The sequence below is a fragment of the Cynocephalus volans genome, chromosome 3 (assembly GCF_027409185.1).
Source record: "Cynocephalus volans isolate mCynVol1 chromosome 3, mCynVol1.pri, whole genome shotgun sequence".
NCBI lineage: Eukaryota > Metazoa > Chordata > Mammalia > Dermoptera > Cynocephalidae > Cynocephalus > Cynocephalus volans.
Window position 1 is genome coordinate 112,020,149 of NC_084462.1, and position 14,749 is coordinate 112,034,897.

Genomic DNA, 14,749 nt, shown 5'->3' on the forward strand with positions numbered 1-14,749 from the left:
GCTGCCAATGGTAGGATTTCATTCTTTTTTTATGGCTGAGTAGTATCCCATTGTGGTATTCCATACCACAATTTCCTTATCCAGTCATCCATTGAAGGACATTTAGGTTGGTTCCATTGCCTAGCTATTGTAAATAGAGCTGCAATAAACATGGGAGTTCAGGTATCCCTTCAACCTGATGTTTTCCAATCCTCTGATATATCCCCAGGAGTGAGACAACTGGATTATATGGAAGTTCTATTTATAGTTGTTTAAGGAACCTCCATACTGTTCTCCATAATGGCTGTACTAATTTACAGTTCCACCAACAGTGAAGGAGGGTTCTTCTTTCTCAACATCCTCGCCAGTATTTGCTATTCTCTGTCTTTTTTATAATAGCCAGTGCCTGTCTTTAAGTATATTTGATTCATTTTTCCAAATACACTTCAATCACATATATTTTTCTTTTTATAATAGAGAGCCAAATATAATAAATATTTTTTATATTCTTCTTGAAACTAATATGTGTCTTGCTTAAACTGCATGTGACAATACATAATTGACATAATCATACCTCATTCAGAAATTGGCTATTTTTATTTATTGTCAATAGTAGTCTTAGTTCAATTGTTAGCTGTAACATACTCACTAAAATCTTGTTATTCCACTCTTTCCTATGGATTGATATTAGCTGTTAGAAAATCAACATAAAAGGTTTATAAAGGCAAATTTACTCTGAAAAGAACTTGTATTCTTAGTATGCCAGTAATCATGAATGTCAAGGCCTACAGGTGAGGCCAATGTTTTTGGCATTTATTTGCAGATTTCAAGTCATATGGTAGTGAATACATCCACCAAATAGAGTCAGGTTCTAAGGTTTCTGTTATCTTCTCTGCTCTAACCTGTAAGACTGAAACAAGGCTGTTGCCTTACTTTTCTCACCTCTTGCCTCTTGGCAATGTGACTGAAGTTAAAAAAAAAAAAAAAAAAAAAAAAACAGCCTTCTTCACAACTATCTGACTCACATCCCTCTTATTTATTGATTTTGACCACTAGTTTGGCCCAGCCTTGCTTTCTTTTGCTATTTCTGCTTCACCTCTAATCCTGGAACTCATATAATCTCACCCCAGTGTTCCAATAAATCCTCTCTTTGAATGATTTAGCACTGGTGTTTTCACTGGTCTTGTAGCCTAATTAAACTTCCCATAATATATCAGCAGGAAGAGCTAAGTTTCTTTTCCTGACACTTCAGACAACATTATGGTAATATCTGCATGATAGATATTGCACAAATTAATTATAATTATAATTAGTTGTCCTTTTTATTCTCAGTTAAAAATCTTTCTTCCTTAAGGTGATATGTTTGTCTAATGTAACTTTACTTCATATTTCTACACAAAGTAGTTTGATTACATTTAGTTAAAACATGGAACACTAATTTAAAGAGGTGTTTTAATTTTTTGTTGACTGTTTAAATGGAACTTGCTACTTTTCAGTTGATTAATTTGTTTTCTCATAGAAATAACCTCAAAGTTCAAGAGAAGATTTTTCTGTTTTTAATTCCAGAAATTCTGATAGGTATATAATGTGGGATGAAGCATTTACAATATTAACTGGTTAAATTGACTGGGGATACTTAAAGTTTAGATGACAAATTTTGGAAAATTAATATTTATCCCCCCAAGATTTTCAGATTTTCACATCTCCACTTACCTCTCAGTTCTTCAGAGAGTCTTTCCCTTACCTCACATTGGAATTTTAATTTATAGCATTCTCTATTCTGGCTCCCTCCTATTTTCCTTCAATGAAATTATAACAATTTGTAGTCATATACAAGGGGTTTTCAAAAAGCTCATGGAAAGATTAGATTATCTTTTAATTCTATTTTTCAAACTTTTTAAAGTAACCTCATATTTATTTATGTTTTTATTTGTTCATTTTTTGTTTTCTGAACTAGTTTGCAAGCTCAAAGAGCTCAGGAATCATGTACATTTTGTTCATTAGTGTAAATCCTGGGCATAGTAGAGTTGGAGAGTATCTGGCACATAGTGAGTGTTCAATAAATGTCTGTTGAAGGAATTAAATAACAATGATTGTAAACTAAAAGGAAGAAGGAGGAGGAGGCGGCAGAGGAGGGCCAGGCGAGGAGCAGGAGGACAGTGGTGACCAATTTTTATAAATTCTTATGATGCACTGACTATTTAATCACCACAACAAACCTATCAGGTCCCATTGAAGCAAAAGACACACAAAAGGTTAAGGAAGTTGCTTATGGTCATACCCCAAGTGGCAGAGCTGGATTGTCAATTCAGGCAGTATGACCACAATCTAGTCTGCTGTATGCTATCCTGAACAGAAAGACTGCAGCATTTCTCCAAGCTGCTCATCTGACTGATGTCATCTTTCTTTAAGGCAGTTAGGGTTTGTGAAAGTAAATTTACGTAAAAATACTGGTATGATGCTGTGCAGTTTAATGAACCATGTGTAGAAGCTGAATTTTTCAGGCGCTAAATAGATTTACCTTATTCTCCTAATAGAAAGGTGCTTCTCAGCTGCAGTGGCAGTGATTGTTCTCCTTGGGGTCTATCTATCCTCTGTGTCTGTGAGTTCTACCCTTATTTGCCCAGCTATGGCAAATGACATTCTACAAAAGCTTCCTGAGGTTTTGAAATTCTTGTGTGAACCACTGATATGATATACATTTATTCAATTCATATGTTACCTTAGGCCGTAAGGTTGCTCTGTGCCTTGAAAGTAAAACAAGTCAACCTATTGCCCTCAACTTTCTTCCCTTCCAATAAACTGATTTGTATCTTAACTACCACTCCCTCTGTCCCGTCTTTAAAGAAAAGGCGTTCTTGATTTCCAAGGCTAGTTTGTCTCTCTTCAATTAAATACATTCCTGTTGGTGATTAGATTCATTATTCTTCTCAGGTTCATAATTCGTTTCCCATAATTGATATCTTTCTTTATATTCACCAGATTTCCTTCAGCCAACAAACACTCATATTTCAAAAGTAAACAAAATAAAATAAAAACTCCCCCACCCCGATTCCCTACCATATTGCCATCTCATGTCTTTCCTTTCTTAACCTTATTAAATTTTTGAAACACTATTTTAACTGGCTGTCTCCATCTCTTTACCACCCATTAAAATGTTTCGTTACGGCTTTTGTCTTCCACACTTTACTGAAACTGCCATGTCAGAGGCCATCAGTGCCACGTCGTTAGCCATTTTTAGTCATTCTTAGTCCTCATCTTTCCCAAATTTTCTGTTGTATTTGTCCATTATTGGCCCCTCTTCATTCTTTTTCCTTTCTGTTCAATTGATTCCCTGATGCTATTCTTTAGTTAGGTTTATCTTATTTCTTATATTCTTATGAAAGAGGTAAAAAAAGATTATGTTTTGTTATTCTTATTTTTAAAGTGGGTGCCTTTCATTTTCACCATTGGGCTTGTTCTTTTTCTTCTAACTCTTATTTGTCTATATCACTGTTTCTGCTTCCTTTGATTAACACACACATATAATCTCTTCCTATAATTCTGGTCTAGGTCTTTTTATTATTTAACACATTTTTTCCTCAAAATGTCTTGCCCCAGCTTCTGGGCAATACCTGGCAACTTTGCAGGTTTTTCATGAATTTGCACGGTATCTTAAAGCCAAGTTAAATTCCATTCAGTAGAGTCAGTAGTTTATCTTCTAGTCATCCCATAAAAGGAACCTCAGCTATCTTTGAGTCTTTCAAGACCCTCACCCCCATCCTACTAAATCAATAAGTTCTATTTGTTCTACCTGCATGATGGCACTTCATCAGTCTGTCATTTTTTTTTCTGTTCCTCCTGTATAGCAAGCAGTGACACTGTCTCACACACAGTCTATTCCTGTAGCTTTCCAATTGATATCTCTGCCTTTCAGTATACTACTCTACCTCTCATACCGGTTCCAGAATTAGCTTCTTAAAATGTACATCAGAGTGCATATCACTTTTTCAATTAAAAAAATTTAGATCACTGTCTACGTCCTGCAGAATACAGTCAGCATTATCTAAGATGGCATTCATAGGCTGCTACAACTGATCTCAGTGTGCTTGTTCAGACCACTTCCCAACGCATATTCTTTCAATAAGCTTGACTTTTAGCCATTTTATCCAGTACATCATGTACTTTCATGTCCTTATGCTTTTGGTCCTGATTATCTTGGAATTTATTTTCCCTACTTTCTCCTCTTTCACTGAAAGCACATTAATTTTCAAAGAGTTAAATCATTTTATTCCACCTTGCATGATGATTGCTTCTCTGTCTCCCTTTCTATTCTATAAACACTTCTAAAGCAGAAGTAATTTTATTCCTAATTGTATCCTTCATCCCCTACCACATACATAACTCTCTCTCTCTCTCTCTCTCTGGTACATAGACAGTGTTCATTAAACATTTTTGGAATGTTACTGTAAAGTTATGAAACTTCATAGAGTTACGAAAATCAGTTTGGCACTTTAATGCCACACTTTTTCATGTAGGAATTATTTTACATAGAATGAAGCATAAGAACAAAGCACAGTTTGGAAAAAAAGGCAGGGTTAGTCATTTAAAAAAGGATGCATTCATCAGTCCTCTTTTCAAGATTTTATTAGTCCATTTCTGTTGCTTATAACAGAATACCTGAAACAGGGTAATTTTTAAAGGAATGAATTTTTTTTCTTACAGTTCAGAGGCTGGGAAGTCCACAGCCCAGGGGGCAAATCTGGTGAGGGCCTTCTTCTGGGTGAGAACTCTCTATCGGGTCCTGAGGTGACCAGGTATACATGGTGAGAATGGGCTGAGCAAGAGAGCTAACCTGCTCACTTACTCTCCATATAAAGCCATCAGAACCACGCCCATTACTCCATGAATGGATCAATCCATTCACATGGGAACAGTCCTCACAATGTAATCACCTCTCAAAGGCTCCACCTTTCAAATACCATAATTGGATTTCCCACCCTCTTAACCCTGTTACAATGAAGATCAAGTTTGCAATTCATGAACTTCTGCGGGATACATTTGACCCATAGCAAAGAGCCTGCAGGGCTCCTCCTCTAGACCCCTCACTGAGGCCAATTCTTTCATAATGTTCAGCCTGCAACTGATCATTCTTGATGAGCTTAATGACGAGAATCACTGAAACTTCGCTAATGGTTATCACTCCTGTTTGTTTTTGTTAGTGAGTAGTGTGAGAAGTAGTGAGAGTCAGGTGTTTGAAAAGGCAACCATGGAAGCATTATTAAAGAGAAGATTTACCAAATGTCAGAAAAGCTTTTACAAGTATACACCTAAAAACGAACAAACTCAAACCTGACTGTAAATCCAAAGTAGCTATTATTAATAAAAACTCATTTGCATCACCTCAAAATATATATTTATCCATACTGCTTTTGAGACTTTTAATTTTTACAATAATTTTGTTAAAATAATAAACAGAAAAATTTGAAAATATAGATAAACAAAAAATTTTTTAAAAATTCCACTTTTTTCAAACAATCCAGAAAGTAACACTCTTTATGACTACACAGTTGGATTTTTTTAAAACAAAAAAATGAAAGCTTAACCTAAATTTGCTGTTTTAAAACATATTTGGGACATCTTCCTGAACTATTGAATGCAATATTTATTTTTAATCATTGCATATTATCTAATTGCAGTGATTTACTCTAGTTTATTTAATTAATCCATGAATGTTCAGTATCTAAAATTGCTTCTGTATAAATTGCCTTGTAAAAATTTTGACTGAGAATTTAATAGAATGCATTTGGGAGGACAAGAACAGCAGGGAGAGTGAGAGGATTTGAGAGGCCACACTAAATCCTGTGTCCTCCCAGGGCATATTTCTAGCTCCAATACCCCTGACTCATAATCATACAAAAAAGAAAAAAATATATGTGTGTGTGTGTGTGTGTGTGTGTGTGTGTGTGTATATATATATATATATATGTATGTATTCAGCCTGAACATCCAACTGATTAAAATTCTTCTGATGACTCAAATCACAGTTCTAGACATCAGAAATGAAATCTCAATCTGTGCCAGTTAAATGTTAAATAACTGTATTTCATTATTAATACAAATAATATTTTATTCATTACACATACCAAAGAGATCAGAGTTCATTCATTCTTTCATTCATTAAACACAGTTATGACAGCCTTGCTGTGTCTCCAGGATGGAAAGAAAAGAGAAAAATGAATATCATCATTTTTAGTGTGTGAAGTAGGAAATGGAGGTAATTTAGGTGTTAAGTGACTCAGTCCAAGTAACTCCAATAGTTTCTCTTTTAGTGCCCAATTGATCAAAATTGCTTTAGGTCAGCCTGTTTCTTCTCTAGTTGGGCCACTTTCCTTCCTGTGTTCCAAACATGCCTCTTGTGTCCTGCATCCACACCTTTGATTTTGCTGTTCTTTCTCTGAAGAAGGGGAAAAGTACATGCTGGCAATACTTTCAACTATTTGCTAAACTTTCTCTTGTCCTTTTGCTGAGGGCTTTCCAAACTACATTTCAAGGTTTGCTCTTCACATATAATAGATACTTTGTGGGGGAAACAAAAAGACTTCCATGTTTTAAAACAATCTGATGACTCTTGATAACCTTTATTTAAATAATTTTGATAGGTTTCACTACAGCAGGATTTTGTGAGAATTACACAGGGACTCCCCAGACTAGATTTGGCTCCCTATTTTATACACTCCCTGTTTTTTATACTACTTATTTGCAACATTGGCCCAATTACAATTTAAACAATGGTTTAGTTCATGTATCCCTATAGATTTTAAACTTCTTGCAGGTGTGGACCATGTTTATCTTATTCACTTCTATATTCCAGAGTGAAACACAGCTTAAGGCACAAAGAAGAAACTACAAAATAAAGGCTGAATGAATAAGTAACTAAATGGACCTTCATAAGCACTATGGATGGAATATGTAGAATTCCCCAGATATAGCTGACAAGGGAACCCTTCTTTTATGGAATATAGTAGTTCTTTCTTATCCATAGGAGGGTGTGTTCCAGGACCAGTGGATGCCTGAAACCTCAGAACCCTATGTATACTATGTTTTTCCCTACATATCCTTAGGGGATTCCTTGCTGAAGTCTCTGTGTAGGTTCAATGATTACTGGTGCAACACGTTGCCATCAATCAAAACATATTTTCTGTTCATATCTCCTACCCACAACTTCAGTGCCTTCTCCATCTTAACTGAGCACTTACCACACACTGTGACTGTTACTTTTGCAGTCTGAAGTATGACTGCAAAACTAACATAAATTTCTTTTTCCTTCGTCAAAATTTCACGGGTAGAAGATTTGTTCTTACCGTAGATCATAAAAACCTGAGCGTACCATTTTTCTTTCTTTATTAAGTTGAGAACTTTCACCTTTTCACTTAAAGGAAGCACTTTACTGTTTTTTTTTTTGACATATCCAAATTGCCAGTATCACTACTCTTGCACTTTGGGGCCATTACGAAGTAAAGTAAGGGTTACTTGAACACAAACTCTGTGATACCACAACAGTTGATCTTATAACCAGTACAGCTACCCTGTGACTAATGGCAGGTAGTGTCTGCAGTGTGGGTGTGCAGGGCAAAGGGAGGATTCACATCCTGGGTAGGACAGAGCAGGACCGCTCAATATTTCATCATGACATTCAGAATAGCTTGCAATTTAAAATTTATGAATTGCTTATTTCTGGAATTTTCCATTTAATATTTTTGGATCTCAGTTGACCATGAGTTACTGAAACTGTGGAAAGTGAAACATGGTCAATTGTGGATAAGGGGGACTACTGCATCTATTAACATTTCATCCTATTTATTTTCTACTTGTATCAGCTGTAGGCTCTTCAATTGCATAAAGTCCATTCATAAATGCTGCCCCACAATCACTTATCACATCATAACAATCAGAGTTTTTGTCATACTAATCTCTTGTTTAAAATATTTTTGGGATTTAAAAAATTTGCATAAATCTCTGCTTACCTCTTGATTTCAGCATTACCTTCCCTGGGTCAGTCTATAGTCTAGTTCTATTGAAGTCAGCCTCTTTTTAGCTTCTGATTTCAGGGCCACAATGGAGGCCATCCCAGCCGTGTACTGCATGACTCCAAGACAATGATGTGAGTGGGGCCCCTTAGAGTTGTGCAACTTCCCTACCTGATCGCTCATTTGTTTTATTCCATCATGGAACCCTCTCCAACATTTTCCCTTGTTTCTTTTTCTTCTTGTTTACCATAAGCCGTCTTGTGACCACTCCATGATCTTTGGGCACCTCTGCTTTGTGCCCCCAAAGCATACTTGTATTTCTCCTGCCACAGCACTTCTCACAGTCTCCTAACTATCTTTCTCTCTAATTACACTGGAAGAACTGTGGAAGCAAAGCCTCTTCTATTCCATATGTTGGATATTCCACATCTGGCCAGTGCCCAGCAGGCCTGCATCTGCAGAGCCTTTGTCTTTGCTGTTCCCCTGGCCTGTGATACGCTTTCCCAATAGCCACAAGGCTCTCTCTTTCAACTCTGTCAGCTATTTGCTCAAAGTATTACCTTCTTAGGTTCCTCTCCACTTTATGGCATCCCCTCTCCTGTTGCTGTCTATCCTCCTTTCTTGCTTTAATTTTTCTCTATCTCAGATCAGCTAAGCTGGAGAGGGCTGAACTGCCAGGTTTCAGAGTAGCCAATGGCAGCAAATTAAAGTAAAAGTAAACCTTTAATCACTTACTGCTGTGGTATAAATGAGAGGCTGCTGGGAAAATATAGAAAAATGGTCAGGGCCCCTCAGATGTTCAGAATCTTGCCGAGCATTCACTGTGAATAGGTTGTGTGTGGGCAGAGTTAGTGCGCCTGCATGGCGCTGCCACCTTGGCTGGTGTTTACTACCTTGGGCGGCTGTCGCCACATTGAGAAGCCACGCTTTCAAACCTATGCTTCCAAGGACCTGTTTGCTGGTTACCTAGCTCATAGACCTGTGTGTATGGGGTCTGGTGACCCAGTCTGGCATGTGAGGGGTCTGAGGACCCAGCCTGGCGTGTGAAGGGTCTGTGACCCAGTCTGGAACAGGCTTGAGGGGTCTGTGAGCTCCAGACCCTGCCCTAGCTCGACAATTGGCCCAGTCAGTGCAGGATTATGGGCAGATAAAAGAGCCTGACAATTGGCCCTGGTTGTGTAGCTTTACAGAGGGTTAACCGACGAAAGAACAGACCTTCCCCCCTTTCCATTGAGGTGCATCAGCACAGATGTGGGGGTAGTCTCACTGCTGAAGGAGACCTGAACAATACTTTCTACAGTTTTATGGACCTGAGGCCTGGGGAAAGGGGGAGGGAAAAGGAGGAAGAGTTGTAAGATATTGAGTACTGAGTCAGAGTGGAGAAAAGTATCTTAGAAGTCCCCTACCCCTGAGTTGTTTTAGACAGAGGAACCTGGAGAAAGCCTCTACTGAAGGCTCCAATAAAGAGGCCTTGGAATACAGGTTTCAGGGCTAAGAATTTGGAAATGCATAAAAGCATGGCTGGCCAAGGGAGCGTGAGACCTTGACTGCAGCTCCCTTCACACTGCAGTGTTGGGAGGACAGCTTTCCTTGCATGAGGCCTGGCAGGTAAAGCCTTTGTAATTGCCTGTGGTTGGGCCTGAAAAATTCACACATAGGTTTGTAGCCAGGAGCCAGACTCCCTGGTCTCATTAGCAGTTATCACTTTTAACATACTGTATGTTACAACTCTATATTTTATTTATTTCTGTATCTTTCCACTAGCATATAAGCTTCATCAGGGCAAGAAAATTTTGCTGTTTGCTATTGTATCACTAATGTACAGAAAAGTGCCTTGTACATGGCAGACACTTAATAAATATTTGCTCAATTAATAAATTTGTTTTACTTTATATGTGCATTTTTGTCTTTGCAATTAAACTATAAATTTCCTTGAGGATTGAGACCTTGCCATATATTTCTTTTTATATGTGTATCTTAGTTATCAATCAGATAATATAGTTTAAATGTTAAAAATATTCTTCTCTAGATTCATTTGTAATTTTTACCCTGCATCTTAAGACACACTTTAAAGTTACAGTCGCTAAGTCTAATCACTTCTTTACTATAAAATCTGAAATATTTTAAAACAGGTGCCAAATATCTACCTAACTTTTGTCTTTTCCAAGTCTCTTTTAAGTCTTTTAAGTCTCTCCTTCTCCTTAACCATTTTTCCTATGACAATAGAGTTTGTTATGGTTGATTTTATGTGTCAAATTGTCTGGGTCACTGTAGTCAGATATTTGGTCAAACATTATACTACATGTTTCTGTGAAGGTACTTTTTAGATGCAATTAACATTTAAATCAGTAGACTTTGAATAGAGCAGATTGCCCATCACAATATGGGTGGGCCTTGCACAGTCAGTTGAAGGCCTTAAGACAAAGATTGATCTCCCTTGAGGAAAAGGGAATTCTGCCTGCCGACTGCCTTTGGACTGATTTGAACTTCAACAATGACTCTTTCCTGGATCTCCAGAGTGCCAGTTTACCTTTCAAATTTTGGATTTGCCAGTCTCCACAGTCATGTGAGCAAATTCCTTAAAATCTCTCTCTCCCTTACCCCCTCTTTACACATAGACATACACATACATACATCCTATTGGTTGTGTTTCTTCTAATACAAGAGTCCTGTTTTTTTTGATCTTGTTTAATCTCTTCTGGAATAACTATAATCTATCAGTGTTCCACTTAATTAATATATGGTTCCGAAGCAGACAGACTGCTTTGAATATGTCTCATCAATGCAAGGTATAGGGGTTTGTTGACTACCTTGCTAAACACTGTCCTATGAAAATGCACTATTCGTTAAAAATTTGTCTAACTTAAGCATCTGTTTTGTGATAGGAATTGTGTTAGGAGCTATGGATATGGAACTGCAAGGTATAGTTTCATTCCACAAAGGACATGGATTTTCTTTCCTTTTTACAATCTCTGCCATTCTGTGTTTGTGAGGTTTACTTTTTTTTTTTTTTTTTTTTTAAGATGACAGGTAAGGGGATCTTAACCCTTGAGTTGGTGGTGTCAGCACCATGCTCTCCCAAGTGACCTAGCCAGCCATCCCTATATAGGGATCCGAACCCGGGGCCTTGGTGTTATCAGCACCACACTCTCCCAAGTGAGCCATGGGCCGGCCCATAGTTTTTAAACTGAAGTTTTAGACTTTTTACTTATCTTCTAGAATTTCTTCTTGCTCAATTTGATCCACTGTTTCGATATTCATAATGAAAAAATATTAATTCTTTCAATCATGGTTCTGTCATCCAATATTTTACTATCTGTCCAATTGATGCACATATTTTCTATGTCTACATCTACTTTTTTAAAGAAAAATTGGGAATGAGGCTCACAACAGGTTAAGAAATGAGCCATATAATCACCATGATTTGAGAATAATTGTTCAACTAACACATATCCACATAATTTACAAAAATCCTCTCCACATCTATGTGATCCACAAAGGCATCAAAAGAACACTCCATTAAATGCCTTATTGAAATGCATATTCATATGTCTTTATAATTTAATTAATTTGGTATAATTTATTCTTAGTGAACTTAAAGAGGCTCTTGGTGATTGCCTCTTCCTTTTTTAGGTGTTCGTGAGCCATCTGTCTAATTATATGTCTTAAATTTTGCTGGAAATTGATGGAATTAACCATGATGTGTAATTTTGGTATGCACATTTAAATTTTACATGGGAATCAAAAAAATATTGACCTACATATCATTTTCTAGCACTCTTCCCAGTCACCGTGACTGTCGAGACACTGCTTACCTTGGTGCTCTAAGTATATGAGGAATAAGGGTGGCCTTGTGAAATCCAAAGGCAGGGATGGAATTATATTTCAGAAATTAACCACTTGTTATTCTGCTTGAAGGAAGTCTGGAAAATGCTATCTGTTATCTTTTTTCCCTCTTCACATCACTTATTTTCTTATCTATCTACTTATTTATTTTTGCAGAAAAAATTCTGTTTCCTAGTTCAAATAGTAGATAATGGCTAATAATAACTCTCAAATTTATATCCTCTCTATTTCAGGAAGTGACCTATTTCAGGCTGAAATTTCTTATTCCTATTCCATGCAGGAAGAGTTTTTGCTTGACTTGGTTAAGGTTTCCCTGTCTGGAGTAACAAATGTTGTCAGGAGGTGAAATAATATTCTATGAGCATGACTGTCCTGTGATCATGAAAATGGTAGGAGGTCAGGATGAAGTTTCCAAAACCAGAGGTGCCATACACACAACCTAGTAGGTGTCTATTACACATGGGATCTTATTAAGATATCCCAGAATGAAAAGCCTAGGGCAATCTGGACACATGAAGCCTGGAATTGGAAAGTATCTGAGGCTACTTCCTGTCTTTCCTGGGTGATCTGGTCTCTCACCTATGCCTTTCTGTATACACATGCCTCAAGGTCTTTCTGTTCTCAGAATACTTGCATTCTTTGGCTACTCACGGCCTTTTCTTCTCCATGACATCAGTGAGCAAACAGCTTGGATTTGCCATAATGCTGATCCTAGCCTGACTTAAAATGAGTCTTCTCTTCCACTGCTTACCTTCATCTGACTAGTTACACTTTGTGATCCTCTTAGTTTAGACTCTTGAGAAAGGGAATCAGCTTAGTTATTGATTGCCTGTGAATGGGCTGAGGATTTTTGTTAGATTCCCACTGCTAAGATGACAACAAAGACAGGGCAAGCACATTGATGGATATTTTTTCTCATATACAAAATAATTTATCTATTCATGAACACTTAAATTTACTGTTCATTATAGATATAGCTACCTAGTTATCTTTTATTTGAATTTGGTATATCTTCACTAGTATAAAGATAAGTTTTCATTATAGAGAAAGTAAAGATTAGCTATTTATGCTTATTTACTACTTTTGGTTAATATGAAATGATCAGCATCAAGCACTGCAATTAATCATTTCCCTTTTTAAAAAGCTTCGTACATGGCTAACAGATCTGTATATTATCTTTAATTATTTAAAAACTTTATATTGGGATTTATATTTCTGGACTTTCATTAATCTCCTTGAGCCTCAGTTTTCTCATCAGTAAAATGTACATAGAGACAACTCTCTTAGCATCACCTATGTGAAAACCCAGCGTCTTCTTTCCATATAAAAGGAATTCAACATCCTTTTCCTTTCCCACTGTTACAGTGCAGGAAAATGTATGTAGCGTATGTTAGTTTCTCTTATACATCTTTCCCTTTTGTTTCTACCTTGTCGAAGCAAGCCGTTTATAATTTTCTTATCAGACTTTGTTTTTCAAGGCCAACAACCTTTTAAAAGACTAAGGTTGTAAAATGACTCAGATCTACTCTGTAAAAATTTTAAAACCTGCTTTTCTAAAGTCCAAGATAACCTGTCAGACTCTGCTGAGTGTTTCCTTTCTTGGCTATTTTGAGCACTAAGATGACAGGTTGACTTTCTCGCAAGGTTCCTGTCACTTGAATTTCATGAAACAGTTCTTTCTTTTCATCAAAGTTAAGTCCAGAGAAACAGTCTTCCTCACTGCTTCATCAACTAACTGAGAGTTGAAATGTTCAGTAAAAAGAGACTTCCAGAAGATGTCTGGCTCATTGACATTTCAGCTATAGCCTGCCTGTCTAGCTCGTTCCCACATTAAAATCATTTATGCCTTGCGTTCCTTTAATCTGCAGCATGGTATAGTTCACCGTTTCTCAAACTGTAGTTAGAGGATGCAAGTTCATGGTCCAAAAGTACTCTACAGGAATTTTAAATTTTGCATTTTTAGTGATAAAATAAAAATCAGTGTAATTATATTCTAGATTATGATTTCATTTCCTGACTTTGCATACATATTTATGATTTTGCAGACGTCAAGTGATCACCTGAAATGACATTATTTAATATTATTGTGCTGCACAACATGGATGGACCTCGAGAGAATTATATTAAGTGAAACAAGTCAGGCACAGAAAGAGAAATACCACATGTTCTCACTTATTGGTGGGAGCTAAAAATTAATATATAAATTCACACACACACATACACACATACACACACAAACGGGGGGGGGTAAGAAGATATAACAACCACAATTATTTGAAGTTGATACAACAAACAAACAGAAAGGACATGGTTGGGGGGGAGGGGGGGAGGGAGAAGGGAGGGAGGTTTTGGTGATGGGGAGCATTAATCAGCTACAATGTATATCGACAAAATAAAATTTAAAAAAAAAAATTAAAAAAAAAAAAAAAAAAATATTATTGTGCTGCCATTAGGATTGCATGTTTTAATGGCAAGATGAGAGCAATAATCTCATGTACACTGTTGCTGAATTATTTTCCCTATTATAAATACATACTATTATTTTTTGCAAAGTAAATTTGCAATTAATAGACGTTTTTATAGAAAAAAATTTCGTTTCTTAAGTTTTTCAATAGATGAAAACATTGATTTGACCTCATGAAAAAAACAGTGCAGTACTAGTTCAATTGTCACTGGCTAATGAGGAAAGAGCAGAGAGGTGGACTCAGCATATAAATAATGCACCTTCATCAAATGAAGGCCATGGTGCTCTGTGGGAATGAAGGTGCCACAGAGTTTGAAGAGAAAAAGTGAAGGAAGAATTAAATCATCACATGACAAACATAAAAGAATCCAAAGCATAACAATATGTTTTCTATTTCCTTTGATTTAATTTCAGAAAAACAAATCGTTACATTAAATAATGTTGAATGTTG

At 36.6% G+C, this 14,749-nt stretch overlaps 1 pseudogene; it reads right to left on the reverse strand.

Moving 5' to 3' along the window:
• LOC134372719 (snRNA-activating protein complex subunit 4-like) overlaps positions 1-8,105 on the reverse strand; it is a 28,822-nt pseudogene extending 20,717 nt beyond the window's left edge.
• Positions 8,106-14,749: the final 6,644 nt, after the last annotated feature.